This window comes from Rana temporaria, chromosome 2 (genome assembly GCF_905171775.1).
Source record: "Rana temporaria chromosome 2, aRanTem1.1, whole genome shotgun sequence".
Classification (NCBI taxonomy): domain Eukaryota; kingdom Metazoa; phylum Chordata; class Amphibia; order Anura; family Ranidae; genus Rana; species Rana temporaria.
This window is the reverse complement of record NC_053490.1, coordinates 449,633,018-449,657,411: the sequence shown is the minus strand read 5'-3', so window position 1 is coordinate 449,657,411 and position 24,394 is coordinate 449,633,018. Positions and strand designations below refer to the sequence as shown.

Genomic DNA, 24,394 nt, shown 5'->3' with positions numbered 1-24,394 from the left:
GCCTCATATAGCAGGGGCAACTATACGCCGGGAAAAGCCTAACGTAAACGTTGTAACTTTACTGCGTCGGCCGCGCGTACGTTCGGGAATTCGCGTATCTAGCTAATTTGCATACTCGACACGGAATTCGACTGAAGCGCCACCTAGCGGTCAACAAAAAAATGCAGTTAAGATCCGACGGCGTAAGAGACTTACGCCTGTCGGATCTAATGGATATCTATGCGTAACTGATTCTAAGACAGACGCATAGATACGACGGGTCGGATTAGGACTTACGACGGCGTACATGGCGCTGCGCCGTCGTAAGTCCTTTGAGAATCTGGGCCATTATGTGTACCGGGTATTAGACTGGTAAATCATAACTTTACTTTTGAGCTCCTGCTGGCCGTGAATGCCCTGAAATACTCTGCCTTCTCCAAGTCCTGAGGAATATGGATAGATAAATGTAAGGCCTTTCTGAGCATAACAACGTCATGGTGATGAATAATGTACCCAATCCTTGTATATTCAGGTGCCTTTGAATACTTTGGACTTATTACTTATCTGTAAGAATTGTTACAGGCTGCTCCTTTAGACTTCCACTGTACTCTACACTCAAACTGTTTGTATTTCCTCTTTAAAAATGTTATAAAAACCTATTACTTAAAAAAAATGAGGAACTGGTTCCTCTATGGTTTCCTGGGTCACTAGGGAAGCAATCCGGTTGGATGCTGTTACTCAATGTTACTTTGGCAGCCATCTTGGGTCACCCAGAGCTTATTTAAGGCCCCAGCCCCTGGGTTTGGCATGCTTTATGAAAATGGGTAGTCTTGGGAAAGGTACCCTGTCTGTTAGGAACAGTACTAGGGGTAGGAAAAGGTTCCTGATGAGGAGGGTAAAGCGTAGGGTCGCATCTCTTCTGGACATCTTCCTAACTGGACACGAAATGGCCAGACCGCATTCTACCCCTTTCTACAGACACTGTCACGCTGGCTGGAACCTGCTCTTTTCACGTTGCTGTAACTGTGAGTGCACCTGGTTGGGCAGTCTTCTCACTGGGATTGTTGTGAACTGTTGCTGCATTGCTTCAATACAAGTTTAATATTGCACCTGACTGTGTGAATTATTGCTACCACACCACTCTCCACCCCACCTACATGTTGACTAGCATAATAAAATATATAATTTTAAAATCTCCAGCAGACCAAGCTCGAACATTTTGTTTGGATCTGCCATTTGAATGATGTACTGTCACTATGCACAATATTTCTTCCTTTCTTGAATGGCATAATTATCATTCACATATGGAGCTGCTGGTTATATTTTTGGGTGGCACGTTACCTCTGTATTCTCGCCGTCTAGGGTGAAAGGAGAGATTCTGAAGAATTCCAATGTCCACACAATACACTTCTTTTTCTTGGATTTATTTGGGAGAACTTCAGAAGAAAAGAAGGATGAGGGGTGGAAGGGTAGGTAGGTTCAGGTGCATAATCAAAGTAAAGTAAAGTAAGGAAACACTCAGCAAACAGTTCTCGTCGCCATTTTAGCCAGAGTGGGTATTGCTCACCCGGATAGGTCCCTCTCATTGGCCTAGCAGCCGGGATGGCGCACGAAGCAAAGTACAGTTTCTGCCACAGACCTTCCTTTGAAGATGAGACACTTTTGGTCCGGAATCCCCTGCCACAGGATTCAGCACCGGATCTCTTTAGCTTGGCTTCTTTAGAACTTCTAGATCCGACAGGCGACACTATCAAGCCTCTCGGTGTACGGTGCATCCTTCAATTAAGTTTCCAGGCCTTCTCCCAAGGTACCAGTCTCTTGCATTGCCCTCTCCAGGATAGGCCCTCCCCTGGCTTCGTTCTTCAAGTGGCTTCCTCCCGCAGGACGGACAGCACACGATCACCCTTTCAGCACAGGCCCCAGCCAGACAACTGGGCCCACAAACGAAGCCGCAGCCCGGGGCTGTTCTGTTCTTCTGTCTGTAACTCCACACAGTAATGCAAGGCTTTCTCCCTGGTGTGGAGTGTCGTGCCTGCCCCCTCCCTTGGACTACAGGAGAGTCAGGATGCCCACTCTCTCCCCTCCAACCTGGACATTTTCCATACACGATGCTCCAGTAAAGCTACTAGTATCGTGAGGGATCCTACCCATCCCTCCCACAGTCTCTTCCAGCTCTTGCCATCAGGTAGAAGGTACCGGAGTATCAAAACCAGGACTGTCAGACTGCTCAACAGTTTTTTTCCCCCAGACTGTGCGAGCCCTCAACTCCAATCCTCTTTGAAACCTCTTCTACAGCCTATAAATTGTGACCAGGAACGTCTCACTTCCCCTCTTTTTTACTCTTGAATATGCACTATATGTGTATAGGTTTATAATATTTTTATTTTTATTTTTTTCTTCTTTACTGTGTTTTTATTCCTTGTTTATTTATTTATAATTATGTTTAGTTTGTATGTAGCATCGTGGCCCTGTGAGATACGACATTTCATTCTACTGTATGGCCCGGATTCACAGACATTGGCGCATATTTATGCCGCCGTAGCGTATCTCCTTTACGCTACATCGACGCAGCGCAGAGAGGCAAGCATTGAATTCACAAAGCACTTCCTCCCAAAACTGTGCTGGGTTTCCTAGGCGTAAGCCGGCGTGAGCCATGCAAATGAGGCGTGACCCCATGCAAATGATGGGCCGAGCGCCAGACAGATAACTATAACGAACGACGCATGCGCCATCCCGTGGACGCATCCCAGTGCGCATGCTCACAAACACGTCGGAACAACTGCCTAAGATACGCCGGATCACTGCCTGTGGCGTGAACGTAACCTACGCCTAGTCATATTCACGTCCAACGTTAACTACGTAAAATACGAGGGCTTGAGTTCCCTGGTGCAGACCATTCCATGTCTGCTGCTGAGTTACACCTGCTTTATGGGGCTTAACTTTACGCCGGACGTACAACTTACGCGCACCAGTCGTAGCCTGCGTCGGGCGCATGTACGATCGTGAATCGACGTATCTCCCTCATTTGCATATTTGAATAGAAAATCAATGGGAGCGCCACATGCGTCCAGCGTAAATATGCGCCCACTCTACGCCGGCGTAGACAAGTTACGTCGGTCGGTTGAAGCCTGTTTTTAGGCGTATCTTAGTTTTGTGGGCACGGCGCACATTTGAACTACGCGGCGTATCTCGAGATACGTCGGCGCAAGTGCTTTGTGAATCCGAGGCCTATGTCTTTACATGTAGTAGAATGACGATAAAGCTTGACTTGACTTGATTTCTGGATACTGTTACATTTGTAACTGTCATGATGGTTTTCTACATGCAGTTTTTTGTTTGTTTTTGGTAATCAGTTTGAATTTTTATGCACCATAGAAGTGAGGGCATTAAAGCGGAGTTCCACCACTCCCTGCCCCTTACATGCCACATTTGGCATGTAATTTTTTTTTTTTGGGGGGGGGGGCTTCAGTAGGAGTGGGACTTCCTGTCCCATTTCCTCCTTGCGCCCAGGGACCGCTTAGGCAACTCGTCATATCGCCTTAAGCGGCCCCTCCCTGTAGTCGATCACCTAGGACATGTGACACGTCCCAGGCAATCGCCTGTCCACTCAGGGAGCGCAGTGCCGCTCGCGCATGTGCAGTGAGTGCCCGGCCGTGAAGCCAAAAGCTGTCACGGCTGGGTGCCCACAGTTAGAATGGAGGCGCTGGCAGAGAGGGGGGAGACGAGCGAAGCTCTGGGGTGGCCATGTTTCTGGACATTGGAGCAGGTAAGTGTCTGTTTAATAAAAGCCAGCAGCTACACCTTTTGTAGCTGCTGACTTTTAATAAACATAAAAAAGGCTGGAACACCCCTTTAAGGAGAACATGTGGAATTAGGACAGTCCTTCTCTCTCTTGGGCGTGCAACAATTCCGCTCACAAACTTGGGTGCCAAGACACGTAGAGATGTTCTGCTCTACAAAGCCTTGCTGGGTTCATAAAACGAAATCTATCAGAGGTCCAAGACAGTTAACAACCAGTACAGATATTGTGAATCACACACATTCCTCCCCTTTAGAGTTCCTTCGGACCATTGAAATCAGCTCATAATAAGAGCTTTCATGTAGAAGGGAATGAAGTGGAATTTAACAAAGCAACCAGATCTCTGGGGCCTTTCTCGGAAATGTGTCAGGGGGAAGGCATTAAAAATCTGTCCAAGTACACAAGTAGGACAAATAAGGAAGGAAGTGAGAGGCACCTACTGCAACCCTAATTTATCAGAGGCATCACCAAGCTCTTCGCTTGTTTACTAAAGGTGAGTTCCTGCAATTCCTAGGTCATTGGTTCTAAACATTAATGTACAGCAATTGCTTGCCAAGTACCCAAGCTGTATGTATGTTTATTGAGGCTGCTGGCAAAATTGACTTATGCCATGAGACTAATCAATGAGCAATTGTATACAATACAAAGGTAAGCAACCTGAAGCAACCAATAAGACGACATTGAACCCTAATCAGATCAGAAGCTCTTAATTGGTTGTTATTGGTTAGTGCAGTTTGTACAATGCTGTTTGTGATGCTGAAAAAGCCTGTACATTTATGTATATTACAAAAGTGATGCATACCGTATATATATATATAACGATTATGTATCTATATACTAAGAGCAGAGTTTTACCCTTATAATGTTTGTTTAAAAATCAGAATGTTTCTCAGTGTTTTTAGCCTATATAGGGTCAACAGAATAATAGTGCCAGTAGTTATAAATTTTTCTCAGTTTGGTGTGAATAAGTCTTTGAGCTTTTATTTATTTTTCTTTTTCAACTTTTTGTATTTTCTTGCATTTATTTTTATTGCATCTGTATTTGATTTTCTTTTTGTTACTTTCCATATTAGGAAGTATGTTGTTTTTTTTTTTTTTTATTGTGCAATGGTAAATATGTGAGAGGTATAATGTATGAAATGGTTAATTGGGAGATTGGTGAATGGAAACACTTGTGTGCTGTCTTGGGTGGCTTAGGCCCCATACACACGACCGAACAAGTCCGCTGAAACTGGTCCGCTGACCAGTTTCAGCGGACATGTTCGGTCGTCTGTATGTCCGACCGGACAATTTTCCGGCGGATCGGACAGGTTTCCAGCGGACAAATGTTTCTTAGCATGCTAAGAAACATGTCCGCTGGAAGCCTGTCCGTCGGACATGTTCGGTCGTCTGTACAGACTCACTGGACAGGTCCGATCGGCCGCCATCCCTCGCATGCGTCGAAGTGATTCGACGCATGCGTGGAAGCATTGAACTTCCAGGGTCGCGCACGTCGCCGCGGCGACGGCGCGGCCACGTCACCGCGTATCGTGTACGCGCGGATTTCTGTTTGATGGTGTGTACAACCATCAGACAGAAATCTTCGGGCGGACATGTCTGCTGAAAACGGTCTGGCGGACCGTTTTCAGCGGACAGTCCGTCCGTGTGTACGAGGCCTTACACTTATTTGGCCAATAAAAGTTGATCAGTATATGGAACACTACACATTCGATTTGATGAAGGACAGAGTTCCTGTCCGAAACTGTGCAATCTTGTATATGCATGAAGATTGAGGTAAAGTTCGTTTGAACAGACACTGAGATTGCATTTCCAATTTGATATATATATATATAATTTTTTCCCTCTTACTGTATATTTGTATTTGTATATATGTATACTTATCTCACAAAAGTGAGTACACCCCCTCACATTTTTGTAAATATTTTATTATATCTTTTCATGTGACAACACTTATGCCGCGTACATACGATCAGTCCATCCGATGAGAACGGACCGATTTCATCGGTTAACCGATGAAGCTGACTGATGGTCCGTCGCGCCTACACACCATCGTTTAAAAAAAGTGTCAGAACGCGGTGACGTAAAACACAACGACGTGCTGAAAAAAACGAAGTTCAATGCTTCCAAGCATGCGTCAACTTGATTCTGAGCATGCGTGGATTTTTAACCGATGGTCGTGCCTACTAACGATCGTTTTTTTTCTATCGGTTAGGAATCCATCGGTTAAATTTAAAACAAGTTGGCTTTTTTTAACCTATGGATAAATAACCGATGGCGCCCACACACGATCGGTTTTGACCGATGAAAACGGTCCATCAGACCATTCTCATCGGTTTGACCGATCGTGTGTACGCGGCATGAGAAATGACACTACAATGTAAAGTAGTGAGTGTACAGCTTGTATAACAGTGTAAATTTGCTGTCCCCTCAAAATAACACACAGCCATTAATGTCTAAAATGCTGGCAACAAAAGTGAGTACACCCCTAAGTAAAAATGTCCAAATTGGGCCCAATTAGCCATTTTAGTCTTGTGACTCATTAGTGTTACAAGGTTAACGGTGTATAGTCTTGTAACTCATTAGTGTTACAAGGTTACAGGTGTGAATGGGGAGAAGGTGTGTTAAATTTGGTGTTATCGCTCTCACTCTCTCATACTGGGTAGATGTTGAAGGGGTGGGGGGGGGGAGTCTGTCAGTGCTCAGACCATATGCTGCACACTGCATCAAATTGATCTGCATGGCTGTCATGCCAGAAGGAAGCCTCTTCTAAAGATGATGCACAAGAAAGTCCGCAAACAGTTTGCTGAAGACAAGAAGACTAAGGACATAGATTACTGGAACCATGTCCTGTGATCTGATGAGATCAAGATAAACTAATTTGGTTCAGATGGTGTCAAGTGTGTGTGTGTGTGTGTATCAGCAACCAGATGAGGAGCACAAAGACAAGTGTGTCTTGCCTACAGTCAAGCATGGTGGTGGGAGTGTCATGGTCTGGGGCTGAATGAGTGCTACTGGCACTGGGGAGCTACAGTTTCAATGAGGGAACCATGAATGCCAACATTTACTGTGACATATTGAAGCAGAGCATGATGCCCTCCCTTCGGAGACTGGGCCGCAGGGCAGTATTCCAACATAACGACTCCAAACACACCTCTAAGATGACCACTGCCTTGCTAAAGAAGCTGAGGCTAAAGGTGATGGACTGACCAAGCATGTCTCCAGACCTAAACCTTATTGAGCATCTGTGGGGCATCCCCAAACAGAAGGTGGAGGAGCACAAGGTCTCCAACATCCACCAGCTCTGTGATGTTGTCATTAAGGAGTGGAAGAGGACTCCAGTGGCAAAGTGTGAAGCTCTGGTGAACTCCATGCCCAAGAGGGTTAAGGCAGTGCAGGAAAATAATGGTGGCCACACAAAATATTGATACTCTGGGCCCAATTTGGACATTTACTCTTAGGGGTGTACTCACTTTTGTTGCCAGCTTTTTAGACATTAATGGCTGTGTGTTGAGTTATTTTGAGGGATAGATACACAGGGCTTTTTTTCAGGGGGAACTTGGGGGAACTCAGTTCCACCACCTCTGGCTCAGACCCTTTGGTGCCTGCTCACCACAATCAATTGTAAACACAGAAGTCTGGTTTCCGTGTTTACAAGTGACAACTCTGCACTCTGTGTGTAACCCCCCCTGAACTCTGCACTCTGTATGTAATGCGATCCTGGTATTTAATGCCCCTTTAAGGCCCTTCTACGGTTTGTGAAATCTGAACGGGGTCGTAGTTGAGTTCCTGCACCTATTTTCTGAGAAAAAAAGCTCTGTATATACATATTAATATACAATCCACCAGATGCGGATTGTCAATTGCCACGTCACCTGCCACATCCCCTGCCACCAGATGTGGATTGTCATTTGCCAATGTCGCCTGCCACAAGATGCGGATTGTCACTTGCCAGTGACTGTGTCCCAGAGTGAGGGCGGGCAGGGAGAGGTGTCAGAAAGCTACTACCCATCAGAATATGCAACCAAAGTGATGTTACATTGCGGCCATCTTGTCCACAGTAAGCCTAGGGTTAGAAGTCGGCAAGCGGACATCTTTATACACCAACCAGAGTCTTGCTTTTCAAAGTTATTAACAGTAAACTCAGCTTATAAAGTGAAATGTAAGTTGATTTTACTGTTAAAAATAACTGTGAAAAACAAGACTCCGGTGGGTGTATAAAGATGTCCGATGACGACTTCTAACCCTAGGCTTACTGTGGACAAGTGCAGGTGTACCAAGATGGCCGCGACGCAACGTCACTTCAGTTGCATATTCAGATGGGTAGCGGCGGCTTCCTGACAGAACACCTTCCTGCTCGCTCAGTGACACGCCAGCCAGCTCACCAGCCTTACCGCCCGGCATGATTGCACACTCACCAGCCTGCCCGTCCTCTCGCTCACCCGCCGGCACTCACCCGCTCATTATTTTCTCGGGGGGAGCAATTGCCCTGTTGCCCCCCCCTGGATCCGCCCCTGCAAGAGGAGAGTAGTCCTGAACCCCCCCCCCCCCCAAATTGCATGGTTCCTATGGAAGATCTTCGAAGATCCACAAGAGCCAGTCAGGAATATAAATCCTATAGCATGGGTGCTCAACCTGTGGCCCTCCAGCTGTTGCAAATCTACAATTCCCATCATGCCTCTGACTTTGGGAGTCAAGCTTGTAACTGTCAGCAGCTTGCAATGCCTCATGGGACTTGTAGTTCCGCAACAACTGGAGGGCCACAGGTTGAGCACCCATGTCCTATAGCCTTTGGACTGACTGGTATGACCCGGTAAGGGTTAAACCCCCTTTCTCATATCGTATTTTCTGTGTGTTGAGTTATTTTGAGGGATAGATACACAGGGCTTTTTTTCAGGGGGAACTTGGGGGAACTCAGTTCCACCACCTCTGGCTCAGACCCTTTGGTGCCTGCTCACCACAATCAATTGTAAACACAGAAGTCTGGTTTCCGTGTTTACAAGTGACAACTCTGCACTCTGTGTGTAACCCCCCCCTGAACTCTGCACTCTGTATGTAATGCGATCCTGGTATTTAATGCCCCTTTAAGGCCCTTCTACGGTTTGTGAAATCTGAACGGGGTCGTAGTTGAGTTCCTGCACCTATTTTCTGAGAAAAAAAGCTCTGTATATACATATTAATATACAATCCACCAGATGCGGATTGTCAATTGCCACGTCACCTGCCACATCCCCTGCCACCAGATGTGGATTGTCATTTGCCAATGTCGCCTGCCACAAGATGCGGATTGTCACTTGCCAGTGACTGTGTCCCAGAGTGAGGGCGGGCAGGGAGAGGTGTCAGAAAGCTACTACCCATCAGAATATGCAACCAAAGTGATGTTACATTGCGGCCATCTTGTCCACAGTAAGCCTAGGGTTAGAAGTCGGCAAGCGGACATCTTTATACACCAACCAGAGTCTTGCTTTTCAAAGTTATTAACAGTAAACTCAGCTTATAAAGTGAAATGTAAGTTGATTTTACTGTTAAAAATAACTGTGAAAAACAAGACTCCGGTGGGTGTATAAAGATGTCCGATGACGACTTCTAACCCTAGGCTTACTGTGGACAAGTGCAGGTGTACCAAGATGGCCGCGACGCAACGTCACTTCAGTTGCATATTCAGATGGGTAGCGGCGGCTTCCTGACAGAACACCTTCCTGCTCGCTCAGTGACACGCCAGCCAGCTCACCAGCCTTACCGCCCGGCATGATTGCACACTCACCAGCCTGCCCGTCCTCTCGCTCACCCGCCGGCACTCACCCGCTCATTATTTTCTCGGGGGGAGCAATTGCCCTGTTGCCCCCCCCTGGATCCGCCCCTGCAAGAGGAGAGTAGTCCTGAACCCCCCCCCCCCCAAATTGCATGGTTCCTATGGAAGATCTTCGAAGATCCACAAGAGCCAGTCAGGAATATAAATCCTATAGCATGGGTGCTCAACCTGTGGCCCTCCAGCTGTTGCAAATCTACAATTCCCATCATGCCTCTGACTTTGGGAGTCAAGCTTGTAACTGTCAGCAGCTTGCAATGCCTCATGGGACTTGTAGTTCCGCAACAACTGGAGGGCCACAGGTTGAGCACCCATGTCCTATAGCCTTTGGACTGACTGGTATGACCCGGTAAGGGTTAAACCCCCTTTCTCATATCGTATTTTCCATGTACCACTTTGCTCTTTTTTGCTCCTCCTTCCTCCTCTTTTTCTCTTTCCTTTCTAATCTTCAGGTCTCCTTTCTTCCTTCATTGAGAAATACATTGCACACAATGTACAGGCATACCCCACTTTTAAGTACACAATGGGGACCAAAGCATGTACCAGTATATAAAACGAAAATGTACTTAAAGGAGTTGTAAAGGAAAAAATAGTTTTTGCTGAAATGACTGTTTACAGGGTATAGAGACATAATAGTTAACTGATTCCTTTTAAAAATGATTAAAAATAGATAAAAATCAATCATATAATGTACCTACAGTTTCAGTTTCGTTTTTGCATGTTTCCTGCTTCTCTGCTGCACAGAGCCAATACAGGGCAGTGATGGTTTGGAAAACGAAACTGATTGGTGTTTAGGGGTTTTAGACACACAGTAATCACACCTCCTTGATTAGTGACCACAGAGAGAAAGCTCCCATGACTTTTTTCATCAGGAAACAGACAACCAGGAAGTGTTCAGAACAGAGAAGGATTAGAGCAAAAACGAACAATGAGGACATGAAACCAGGACTGCAGTAAGGTAAAGGAAGCTATTTAGCTAAAACATTTTTTTCCTTTAGTGACCCTTTAAAGTGAAGCAATGCCTTTTTTCACTTCTCAATACATGTACTGCATTGCAATAGTCATTTACAGGCATAACTGTTTACCTAGGCAAGCTGGCCGACAAAATCGGATCTGTTGTAGTCCTCGGTCCCCTCTCGTTGCTCCCCAAGCTCTTTGTCCCTGTCACTTATGGTTCAGAAGCAGTGTCATGTCAAGCTGACCAAGATTTGCCATAGACGTCAATGTTAAATGTTAAAGACCGGGAGCAGTGCTATGTCAAGCTGACAAAGATTTCCCATAGACGCCAATGCTAAAGACCAGGAGCAGCGCCATTTCAAACTGACCAAGATTTCCCATAGACGCCAATGCTAAAGACCAGGAGCAGTGATGTCAAGCTGACCAAGATTTCCCATAGACGCCAATGCTAAAGACCAGGAGCAGCGCCATGTCAAGCTGACCAAGATTTTCCATAGACGCCAATGTTAAAAACCTGGAGCAGTGCCATGTCAAGTTGATCAAGATTTCCCATAGACGCCAATGTTAAAAACCAGGAGCAGTGCCATGTCAAGCTGACCAAGATTTCCCATAGACGCCAATGTGTACGTACTTGCGAGTGTACAATGTGCCAATGTGTACGTACTTGCGAGCTCTGTAAAGTCTGCATTCTGGACCGTACCACAGTATTATACAACACAGGAAATTAAATGTTATGTCTCGAAAATGGTCGTTTCTCCCTTGTCTTCCAGGACGGCACCCTGAGAGATGACTGGTCCACCTGACAGGAAACACAATCAATTAAGAGGTTAAAAACCCCACCCCTCCCTGTGCTCCTCAGTTTTTGATTGTGTTTCCCCACAGCAAAACATTTGTTATTTTCTTATAGACCAAAGGCCTGTGGCTGGAGGTCCCCCCTGGGAGCTGGGCCGCAGGCACTGTGTAGCCTCTGGGCCCAGTAGGATGATCTTGTCCCTCCTGGGGAGTATCCCGTTCTTCTTCCCTCCTGAGTACTGAAGACCCAGAACTTCAGGGGCCATTTTTCCTTCTTTTCCTGCCTACCTGTCTGGGTGTCCATTCTGGATGCGGACTGGCTGATTCATCTGCTGGGTGGATCGCTCCTCTGAGAGTCGCTTCACAGGCAAGCCTCTCTCAGCAGCTCAGAAGGCCAAGAAAGAAGGCGCCCTTTCTCTCCTCACAAAACAGATGAAGAGAGGAAATCTCAGGCGGGGGCGTAATTGAAGAGCCCCCCCGGGAAGCTGAAGGACCCTGGGGTGTTGCCCAGACCTTCAGGGGCCTTTATCCTGTCTCCCCCCCCCTTACCTGCCTAGATGTTCTTTGTCAGATGGGGATGCTGGCCCTCCAGGGAGTCCTTCCCCTGGCTCCTGGCTAGGAGGAAGGGCTGAGAGTCAGCAGGAGCAGGCGCCCACATCCTCCTTTTACTGGAGGCACCATATGGTGGATGTTTGCCTAAACCACCCCAGCTGGGCTGAGGAATGTAAGGCATTGCCCCCCCTCTCCCTGTGTATATACTGCTACAGCTCCCTATGGGGAATGCAGTTGGGGGGGGGGCACTTTGGCAGCTATCCTCCTTGCGTATGAACTAGAAGGATGGAAAAGCAAGACAACAACAGTAAGTACTTTCGTTTGCCATGCAAAGCCCCAATTCCAGTCAGATGGTCTCTGGGCATGGGACATAATCTCCCCTGGGGTGCAGAGGAGCGAGAGTGCCTAGACCACCTCAGATGGGACTGAGGAACGCAGGACATTGGCGCACCCCCCCCCCCCCCGGGTATATACTGACTAATACAGTGCAGGCACAGCCTAACCCTACAGTTCCCTATGGGGACTGCAGTGGGGGGGGGGGACTTTAACAGCTATCCTGCTTGCTTGTGGGCCATAAGGAGGAAAAGCTAGCCCAGTGGTTGTGGCAGGGAGGAGTACTTCCTTTGGCCACGAGAATTGGGCTGCACAACCCCAATTCCAGCCAGTTGGTCTTTCAGCATTGGACCTAATCTCCTCTGGGGTACAGAGGAGTGAGGGTACCTGAACCACCTCAGATGGGAAAGAGGTGGGTAAGGCATTGCTTCCGTCCATCTTCCCTGTGTGTATATGTGTATATATTTAGTGGCGCAGTGCAGGACCGGGGGTCCAGTTACAAATGGCCCAGAAGCTACTGCTAAAACCACCAACCACTCTTGCTTCAAAGACATTGAGGTTAATCGCAACAGTAGGCTGCCAGCCTCTCCCTACATGTCAGGTTGTGTTGAAAGGGGGGGGGTCCTGATGGTTACAGAGTTCCCTACAGGCCATGTACAATGCTAAGCTAGTTAACTTTCAACAGTGTGGGACCAAACTTCTGTGTGGCACAGTAAGGGATCCTTTGTGACAGTTCCCCCTTTTTTTGGGGTAGCTTGTTTGTGTAAGCATAACCTCCCACTCACCTTACACTGGGTTTGTTATAGTGCATGAGGAAAGAGAAACCTTTGTTGGTTTAGGCTACAGTCCACTCTGTGGCAGATCTAAGAGCGATCTACTTTAAATCGCCTCCTACATCCTTTATTCAAGGAGTTTCTGTGCAAACACATGCAAGAGCTACATGATTGCTTAAAAAGTGTATATGTCTGCGCTGTGAATTAAACTAGTGTTATAAGTGAGCAAAAGGAAGGGGAGGGGGGGGAGGGGTGAAGTAGTGTGAACTTGGGAAGTGAAAAACTATGCAGACAAAAAATGGAAGGGACCTATGTGACAATCTATAAGTACAGTCCTAACTGGACCGTATTAAAAATCCATGGTGAAAATGCTTCGGTGAAAAAACCATATAAGTGATGAAGATAAAAATATATGAAATATATATGATATGCAAAAAGTCCCGGATTAGTCCAAGTAAATACAAAACAGTTCCAGGCAGGGCCGGTGCAAGGATTTCTGCCTACACAAGCGAAGCTCCATTTTGGCGCCCCCCCCCCCCCCAACGGCCACCCACCTCCCTTGCAAAAATGCTTCTTTCAATAATTACCCCCTTCACATATCCCCCCACACAGTATTGCCCCCCCTTCACATATCCCCCCACACAGTATTGCCCCCCCTTCACATATCCCCCCACACAGTAATGCCCCCCTTCACATATCCCCCCACACAGTATTGCCCCCCTTCACATATCCCCCCACAGTATTGCCCCCCCTTCACATATCCCCCCACACAGTATTGCCCCCCCTTCACAGTATTGCCCCCCTTCACATATCCCCCCACACAGTATTGCCCCCCTTCACATATCCCCCCACACAGTAATGCCCCCTTTCACATATCCCCCCATCACATACCCCCCACACAGTATTTCCCCATCACACATCCCCCCCCCCACACACACACAGCACTACCCCCCCCCCACACACACACACACACAGCACTGCCCCCCACACACAGCACTGTCCCCCCACAGCGCTAATCCCCCCCCACACACACAGCACTGCCCCCCACACACACACACACACAGCACTGCCCCCCACACACAGCACTGCCCCCCACACACACAGCACTGCCCCACACACACACAGCACTGCCCCACACACACCATTTTGGCGCCCCCCCAACGGCCACCCACCTCCCTTGCAAAAATGTTTCTTTCAATAATTACCCCCCTTCACATATCCCCCCACACAGTATTGCCCCCCCTTCACATATCCCCCCACACAGTATTGCCCCCCCTTCACATATCCCCCCACACAGTAATGCCCCCCTTCACATATCCCCCCACACAGTATTGCCCCCCCTTCACATATCCCCCCACAGTATTGCCCCCCCTTCACATATCCCCCCACACAGTATTGCCCCCCCTTCACATATCCCCCCACACAGTATTGCCCCCCTTCACATATCCCCCCACACAGTATTGCCCCCCTTCACATATCCCCCCCCCACACACACACAGCACTACCCCCCCCCCCCCCACACACACACACACAGCACTGCCCCCCACACACAGCACTGTCCCCCCACAGCGCTAATCCCCCCCCCCCCCCACACACACAGCACTGCCCCCCACACACACACACACAGCACTGCCCCCCACACACAGCACTGCCCCACACACACACAGCACTGCCCCACACACACAGCACTGTCCCCCCACAGCGTGTGTGTAGTAAATGTACTTACCTGCTCCTCGCCTCGGTGACTTGGTTCCCTACTTGCAGCAGAAGAAGCAACATGTGACGTTCTCCCTCTCTCTGAGTGCCCTGCAGTGCAATCTGGGAGTTGTAGTCACTGCAGAGCACAGGCACCAGAGGGCCAAGTGAAGTCTGTGTGCCTGTGCTCTGTTGGAGAACTACAACTCCCGCCATGCTCTGGGGCTGCCGTCGCCTTCTTTAGGGGAAAGGCTAGGAGGACGGCGCCGCAGCGGTGGAGCCTGCTATTGGATGCAGGCAGCCTGAGCCGTGCCCACCACCACTATGAATGGTAAAGTCTTGTCCCTCGTCCGCCGCCGCGGACCGGACTCTGCGGCTGTGTGCAGCGCGCCCGCCGCTTGCGAGTCCCACACAACATACACCTCTGCTCCGGACAATAAAAAAAAAAAAAAAAAGGTAATCTTTCCGCCCCATCCCAGGCTGCGGACCTGCCCGCCCCAAGCGGCCGCTTGGTCCGCCTGGTGGTTGCGCCGGCCCTGGTTCCAGGTGAAATTAATGGAGTAAGTGGATGGTTGAAAGTGAAAACAAAATCCAAAGACTACCTGAACCAACCACTTACCCATATCTATGTCCTAGTCTCCCCCCTTTCCATAAATAAAAACTCCACACATATTATCCTTGAATGGACGTAGGGGTCGGCCACAGCTTTATTTGTTAAAACATAAACAACATCTGTTTAACCTTAATACCATCTTATGGTAAATTACCAAGGGGGGGGGAAGCAACCAGCCAGCCGCCGGCCTAAACCGACGGGCATAAAAGCCTTCCCCCTTTTCCTTTATTATTATTACCGCCAGCTGTGACTTAACAATAAATATCTCACTTAAACACGATAACAAGGCCTGTAAAACCAAAGCCATAAAACGTAAACCGTACGGGATAACCACCGTCATAACACCACCGTAACATTTGTTACTCGCACATTTCCATATTTTTTTTTTTTTTAACAATATATATCCTTTTATTTCCTTTGTTTTTTTTTTTGTTTTTTTTTTTTAAACCACCTAAGCTGTTGGATAAAACGGGAAAAAACCAGGGGAGGGAGGGCGGGAATCTCACTTGCTGGGGGCTGCTGCAGGTAAGAGGAAGAAGGTGGGAGGGAAATCCCCCCTTAAAGCCTTGGTCACATGCTCCCCAAAACCCACCCCCTCGTTCTTGTTTAATTGGTCCTGTCTGCCTTGTAAAACCCACCCTCCCAGAGGGAGGGAGGGAGGAACTAAAGGGGAGAGACACGTTTAACCCTTTCCTGGACTGTCCCATTACCTCAGGCAGTCCGTGGCACCTAGCCCTACTTGGGCCGGTGCCCACCATGCACGTGGGTGAAAAATGTGCAGTTTGATCAAATCCACAACAGCATGCAGCCCACACCATAAGTGATCTTGTCAGCTTACCTCCCAGCTGTCACTTAAAGCCAAAGATAATTACCAATACTCCAAATTCCTGTTAGATGGCTGTCACTCTGTGTACTCATCGGTGATTGGTCATACATAAGGGAGAAAAAATCTGAGGTGTAACCTGGTTCTTCTATCACATATGAGGAAAAGGGGTGTAGCCAAGGTGGGTAAGTATACACTTACACTACTTACACAACGTGTAAGAAAAGGGAGCCTATCTCCACGAGCGCCGAGCTCGTCTCTCTGACTTCTCTCCGTCTCAGCTCCAATCCCTCAGTGTCCTCCAAGCCGATTGCTCGTGGTAAGATGGAAGAAACCGGGGTAGGGAGAAGTGAGAGAGGGGGGGCACATCGCGTGAATGGTACAACAAAAGTATATGGAAACACAAAGGTGCGGTAAAAAACTCACATGGAGCAGTGATGGAACGATCGCAAATCCACGAGCGCCGCGCTCGTCTGCCGTCCGTCTGGTGCTGCTCCTGATTGGTGCTCTGGTGTCACCAGAGCACCAATCAGGAGCAGCACCAGATGGACGGCAGACGAGCGCGGCGCTCGTGGATTTGCGATCGTTCCATCACTGCTCCATGTGAGTTTTTTACCGCACCTTTGTGTTTCCATATACTTTTGTTGTACCATTCACGCAATGTGCCCCCCCTCTCTCACTTCTCCCTACCCCGGTTTCTTCCATCTTACCACGAGCAATCGGCTTGGAGGACACTGAGGGATTGGAGCTGAGACGGAGAGAAGTCAGAGAGACGAGCTCGGCGCTCGTGGAGATAGGCTCCCTTTTCTTACACGTTGTGTAAGTAGTGTAAGTGTATACTTACCCACCTTGGCTACACCCCTTTTCCTCATATGTGATAGAAGAACCAGGTTACACCTCATATTTTTTCTCCCTTATGTATGACCAATCACCGATGAGTACACAGAGTGACAGCCATCTAACAGGAATTTGGAGTATTGGTAATTATCTTTGGCTTTAAGTGACAGCTGGGAGGTAAGCTGACAAGATCACTTATGGTGTGGGCTGCATGCTGTTGTGGATTTGATCAAACTGCACATTTTCCACCCACGTGCATTTGGATTTTGTTTTCACTTTCAACCATCCACTTACTCCATTAATTTCACCTGGAACTGTTTTGTATTTACTTGGACTAATCCGGGTCTTTTTGCATATCATATATATTTCATATATTTTTATCTTCACCACTTATATGGTTTTTTCACCGAAGCATTTTCACCATGGATTTTTAATACGGTCCAGTTAGGACTGTACTTATAGATTGTCACATAGGTCCCTTCCATTTTCTGTCTGCATAGTTTTTCACTTCCCAAGTTCACACTACTTCACCCCTCCCCTTCCTTTTGCTCACTTATAACACTAGTTTAATTCACAGCGCAGACATATACACTTTTTAATCACTATTCACTGTCTGTATTGGACAGATTTTTTCTTTGTTTGCTGCAGTGCCCACACCCATTCCCTGGCCCCCCATCACCTCCCTCCTTTTCCCATTTATCCTACACAGCGCAGGAGTATCACCTAGTTCTATACATGATTGCTTGATTAGGGCCTGCAGGTAGCTAGCTGCCTCCAGGCTTAATTGGTGACCATCTTGTCTAGAGGCTGTCTTAATTGGTCTCTAGGGCTGGGCTCATTGAGACTTTAGTTTTCTGATTATCCCCACCTGTGTATGAGCTGGATAGCATTGCTCAGTCTCAGAGAATGGAGGCAAGGTAGGACAACAGCTATCTAAGGTGTCCAACCATTTTAGGATTTGTTCCTTCACTGGTGGTGAAGTGTTAGTACCTACAACCCACCATGACTCCTCCTTGGCTGCAGACCTCAGTAGTAAAGGTTTGTCTATGCTGGGGTGTTTTTTTGACTCAGCAAAAATACACATCGAGTCTTACATCTCTGCTCGCAAGGGGTATATTGCTGTACATTAGTAATGCACTGCACTGAAACTTGTCTGATGTCCTTTATATCCTAAAAGTACTGTTATCTGTCTACAGATTAGTATGACACAACAGAGAAGGTGGTCTGTACTTTCTGCCTTTGTACCACATGATGGTAATGTACATCATTGAGTCTGGTGACATCTCTGCTAATATTTGCTATATTGCTACACATCAGACAGACACAGGATTGAGGTCGGTCTAAGTTTGTCTCCTGTATTACTGCCTTATTGGTTGTTTATCAGAAAGCCAGTAGCGGAGATTGATTTGTTGGGCTACATAGCAAAAATACAGATTGAACTTGGACCATGGGTAAAGCTTCTACTGACTTGGGTAACTGGTACAGCAGTACAAGGGGGCAGTATGCCGATTCAGACAGTGCTAGTTTGGCAGTAGCTGCCGATTTTAGGCGTGCGATTTGGCATATTGAGTCGCATTCCAGATCGCTTCAATATGGATGTGCTATCTCTATTCTGAGTTGTTATATTGGTACACATCAGACATATACAAAATTGGAGGTTGTCTGTCCTTTATGTTTTGCATACACGGCGGCTGAATATCTGAAGGGACACAGCAGTGAGTGTTGCTTGTCCTCTTTCCGCCTTGTTTTTTTCTGCCAGCAGGGAGACACATTGAGATAGTGGCATCTCTGCTCGGTATTGGTATGTGGCTACATACACTGCCTTATTGGCTGCATTTCAGAAACGCACAGCAGTGATCGGTGTCTTTCTGTTCTCATTGGTGTTTTTTATGTATACACAACAGGGGGTTGTTGGCTGCAATCCTCCAGGGAGATATGGTGTTGAAGACCCCTCGCCTGTTCATCCTGAAAATGTCAAGTTTTCCCTGCGACCTGTGTAATCTTGAGGTCTGTGGATCCAGAAGCAGGGACTAACTGGCGGTGCTACGACCTGCAGTCGCACAGACTCGAATGGTACCTATTGGTAGCCATAGTATATAACTTTTCGCCTGCGTTTTGCAGTCGCAGGTTGAGTCGCACCAGGGTGGGAGCCCTAAGCTCATCTATCCCTTTTTGTTGTGTAGCAAGGCCTCACCCAGGATTGGAGATACTGGGGTTGTTGCCTTACCTGGCAGTACACCAGATAGATCGCAGATGGGAAGACTGTCTGTTTGTTCTGGTTTTATGTCACTGCACAGCTGAAACACTCAACATTTAAGCTTGTCGTTGCTTCTGTTTCATATTGCCTTACCTCACTGTACTTCAGGAAAGCACAATGCTGCAAGTAGCTTGTGTCCTTTCTCAGTGTTGGTTCTATCTGACTGCACTACACATTGTCTTGTGTTCCATATTTTACTGTGTGGCACAGCAGAAGATGCACAACAGGGGAGTTGGTGTCTTTTTCCGTATTCATCTTGATCTTATAACCGTATTTGGTGGTTCGTCAGAAATACGCAACAAAGTAGGTTGGGTCTTTCTGTGTTAGATTTACGGCCTTGTTCTGCTATACATCAGTAAAACCCCACAGAAAAGAGTTCCGTCCTTTCTGCATTTGGATCAGTTATGACCTAGCTTGTTGTACTTCAGAATCACACAGCAGTTATGGTCTGCATGTGTCTTAATGTTTTAAAAAAAAAAAAAAAAAAGATTGGCCACACATCTGTACTGTACTGTGAGTACTGTCTGTCTACATTGAAATTCAGATTTGGGTCTTCCCATTTTCGATATGTTGGTTTAGTTAGCCACACTCGGGCTATTGTCTATGCGTGTGTCTTTTCTGTCTAAATCTATTGGGCTGTGCCCACAATATATGACCTTTTATTTTTTGTAATTTTAATAAATGCCTTTATCACAGTTTTTTTTATATTTCGGCCCTTTTTTCCCATGGAAGGGCCAGGCGTTCTGACCACAAATGGCGCATGTCAATCCTCAGGCCCTTACATTCAGGAATGCCGGAACCCTTTCCTAGGATTGAGGAAGGCGATAAAGAATCGCCTTGTTTAGTAAGAACTTGGGAAGTTCTATTCAGAGGAGTATTTTGGCCTGAAGATGAGGCATAAAGATGTATTCCAGACCGAATAGGTTTTGGCTCAGTGCAGGGACTTCTTTTCGCCCTTCCAGCAGAACTAGATGTACCAGTATGAGCGTTCCACTCCTGCTATGAACTCCATTTCCTGAGTAGGAACTCGGGTGTAGCCACAGATTGGGCATATTTTAAAAGCCCAGGGTTCAAGTTTCTGTTGATCTGTTACCATTAACTAGGGTTTCCTTTTAGTCTTACTGTTGCAAAAAAAAAAAAAAAAGTTGTCGGTCAGGGGCCCTCCTTTTTGCAGTGTTTAGTAAGACAAACCCTCCTGTTGTTCGATCTAGTCCCTTGCAGGTCAACACAGGTCTCCGATTAATCTGTTAGTGGTCATAATTAACACCTACAGGCTCAACAGGCTGCGGTTGTTAGATGTGGGAGGCAGACAACATTGCTAGCCTACACGTTCTTTTCATGATTGCATCTTGCGTGGCCCACTAGTTCCTGCATCTGTAGCGGGGAAGGCAGGGACATTGGTGTAGAAGACTTGCAGTTCAGCTGCATGATCCAGCTGAGATACCTTCATATAGAGTAGAGGTTAAAGCTCACTGCAGAACTAAGGTTCATCAAGGGGTTCTTGTAGTGGTCCCGGCCTATGGTAGGCCTGAGGTTACTTGCTTCTCTCTCAGGGTGCCGTCCTGGAGGACAAGGGAGAAATTACCAGTTACGCTTACCGGTAGCTGGATTTCTACGAAGTCTTACAGGACGGCAGGCCTACTTCCCACCCTCTTGTTCAAATCTATTGGTTTGTATAGGGTTATTGTGGTATGTTGTTACTCCTGTGCACTGGTGTGGGTCTTTACTTTATTACAAACTGAGGAGCACAGGGAGGGGTGGGGTTTTTAACCTCTTAATTGATTGTGTTTCCTGTCAGGTGGACCAATCATCTCTCAGGGTGCCGTCCTGTAAGACTTCGTAGAAATCCAGCTACCGGTAAGCGTAACTGGTAATTTTATTATGTTGTACAAAGGGGTCGTGTTCGGTTGTTGTAAAACAAGTGTGCAATTCATTTCCATGTGTAGGGAGTCGGGACCATTTCAATGTATATCTGTGTGTCATGCCGCGTACACACAATCATTTTTCAGCATGAAAAAAATGTCATTTAAAATGATCGTGTGTCGGGCTTCACATCATTTTTCAGGTTCTGAAAAACGACAAAAAATGTTTTCGAACATGCTGCATTTTTTTAACATCGTTTTAAACTATGTCGTTTTTCAGGTTGTAAAAAATTATCGTGTGTGGGCTAAAACGACGTTAAAAACCTGCGCATGCTCAGAAGCAAGTTATGAGATGGGAGCGCTCGTTTTGGTAAAACTACCATTCATAATGGAGTAAGCACATTCATCACGCTGTAAAAAGCGCAAATCGTCTTTTACTAACACGGAATCAGCTAAAGCAGCTCAAAGGCGAATGAAACTTCCCCTTTATAGTGCCGTCGTACGTGTTGTACGTCACCGCGCTTTGCTAGAGCATTTTTTAAAAACGATGGTGTGTGGGCAACGTCGTTTTAATGATGAAGTTGGAAAAACTATATTTTTTTCTCATGCCGAAAAATGATCGTGTGTACGCGGCATAACTCTTTATATTACTTGAGCACCTAATAAACTTATATGATATATACAAGCATCATATAGATTTGTTTTTACAGCAGATATGAGTTCATTTGAAATAAGCGCATAGCCTATAAACATTCTCTTCCACAACATTCCATGCACAAACGCATTAACATCTTTGTTACATGGAAGGATAATATATTCTGGACAAGAATTTAAAATGGTTTACAACAATTCAATTAGGTTTCCTACTTTTATGTACACATTCTTTTGGATAGGTTTACGTTTTCAAAACTATATTTACTATCCAATAGTTAAAACAACAAGGGCAGAAGATTTAATAGAGGGAAAGATGAAAAAATTGACCGAAGGTCCGCTTTAAAGTGGTTCTAAAGGTAAAAAAGGTAAAATATTTTATACCTTAATGCATTCCCTGCATTAAGGTGAATTTTTTTTTTGCCTCTTGCTGTACTGCATTCAGGAGTTTTGGTGTGCTTTAAGAAAGTGGACCAAACCCACAGGATGTAATAGAATGGGATGTAATAGAAGTCTATGACTAAGCCCAGCAAACCCGCAGAAAAGCTGCAGGAACACTGCACTGCACCCGCGGAGTGGGTAAACCACAGCACATCCATGCAAAAGCAGGCCTATACTATTATGCCCAGTGTATTGCTTCACAGTCACTGACCTGAAGATCTCTTCTTTCCTGCTGCTGGCACCACTCCAAGGCCCCATACACACGATAGAATCCATCCGCTGAAAAATCCCAGCGACTGGGTTTCAGCGGATAGATCCTATGGTGTGTACACTCCAGCGGATCTGTTTCCGCGGATATTTATCCCCTGGGATGGATTTCCAGCGGATAAATATTTGATGACCTGCTATCAAATCTATCCGCTGGAATCCATCCCAACGGATGGATCCGCTGGTCTGTACAGACTCACCGGATCCATCCGTCCGAAGGGATCCCCCACATGCGTCGTAATGATTCGACGCATGCGTGGAATTCCTTATATGACAGCGTCGCGCACGTCGCCGCGTCATAATCGCGGCGACGGCGCGACACGTCATCGCCAGAGGATTTCGGCGCAGATTTCGATTCGATGGTGAGTACACTCCATCGCATGGAAATCCGCGCAAATCCTCGAGAGGATTTATCCGCGGATACGGTCCGCTGGACCGTATCCGCGGATAAATCCTCTCGTGTGTATGGGGCCTTAGGCCCCGTACACACGAGAGGATCGATCCGCTGAAATTTTTCCGCGGACCGGTTTCAGCATGCTAAGAAATCGATCCGCTGGAATCCAGTCCATCGGATTGATCCGATGGTCTGTACAGGCTCACCGGATCAATCCGTCCGAATCCATCCCTCCCATGCGTCGTAATGTTTCGACGCATGCGTGGAAGTCCTTATATTACAGCGTCGCGCACGTCGCCGCGTCATCATCGCGGCGACGGCGCGACACGTCACCGCAGGGGGAATTCCGCGGGGATTTTGATCTCATGGTTAGTACAACCATGAGATCAAAATCCGCCAGAGGATTTATCCGCGGAAACAGACCTCCGGACCGTTTCCGCGGATCGATCCTCTCGTGTGTACTAGGCATAAAGATCACTAGCCAGGATAAGAGATGGGGTGCAGTTGGTATCACTCTGCATGGGACGACTCGGACAGGAGCCAGCATTACAGAGGAGGCATCAGCTTATGCGGCTCTTGCTCCCTATTACAGCTCCAACATTACAAGTAGTCCCTCTGCATTGCACTTTGATTCTCTGGGATGGCTGGTCAGCAAGCCCAGACCGCAATCTACCAGTCACCTATCCACAATTTACAGGTAGACCATAATCTACAGGTTGCTGACCCCCGTTTTAAACTGGAGTTCCACCCAAAAATGGAACTTCCACTTTTTGTAATCCTCCCCCCTTCCGGTGTCACATTTGGCAGGGGGGAGGAGAGAGGGGGGGAGGAGAGAGCAGATACCTGTGTGGCATAAACCACTGCGGTGATCTACGCTACTTCCAGCGCCTACTCTGTCCTCCCCCAAAGTCTTTTGGAGACACACAGGTCCCAGAAGACAGCAGGGACCAGTGAGGACGCGCATGGCGACTCACGCATGCGCAGTACGGAACCAGGAAGTGAAGCCGCAAGGCTTCACTTCCTGATTGCCTTACCGAGGATGGCGGCGGCAGCAGCCGAGAGCTGACGGGCAGATCGGCTTTGGCTGCCGACATCGCGGGCGGCCTGGACAGATAAGTGTCCATATATTAAAAGTCAGCAGCTGCAGTATTTGTAGCTGCTGGTTTTTAATATTTATTTTTTTTTCGGCGGACCTCTGCTTTAAGGTGTACCTGTCTTCATCAACAACCAAACAACGAGCACTACAAAATACATTTTGTCTCCAAAGAACTTTGTTCCAGCCATGTGCCAATTTTAACTGGGAACCAAGTCAGAGCTCTGGCACTCTCCCCAGCATCCACAATGCACGATGCGATACTAATGGAAGTGCCAAATCTCTAATTTTGAGCCTGAGTGGAGAACTTCATAAGGCACGTGGCCAGCTTCCGCAGCCTACTACATGCAAGATATCATTTCTTATGAGCAAAGGGTGTGTGCAGTCAGATGTGAAATATTCTTTACACAGACAGATTTGTTTTTTTAGCCACTTTGCGTTATCCGCCGGAGGCTCTTTACCGAGATCGG

General features: G+C 47.2%; 1 protein-coding gene across 1 annotated transcript in view; it reads left to right on the top strand.

Annotated features, from left to right (window-relative positions):
- The first annotated feature begins 4,133 nt into the window (after positions 1-4,133).
- The window catches only part of SLC13A5 (solute carrier family 13 member 5), a 163,435-nt gene continuing 143,174 nt past the window's right edge, over positions 4,134-24,394 (top strand). The window contains exon 1 of the mRNA XM_040338481.1: positions 4,134-4,271. The gene's annotated coding sequence lies outside the window, so the exon portion shown is untranslated. The remainder of the gene's footprint in view (positions 4,272-24,394) is intronic.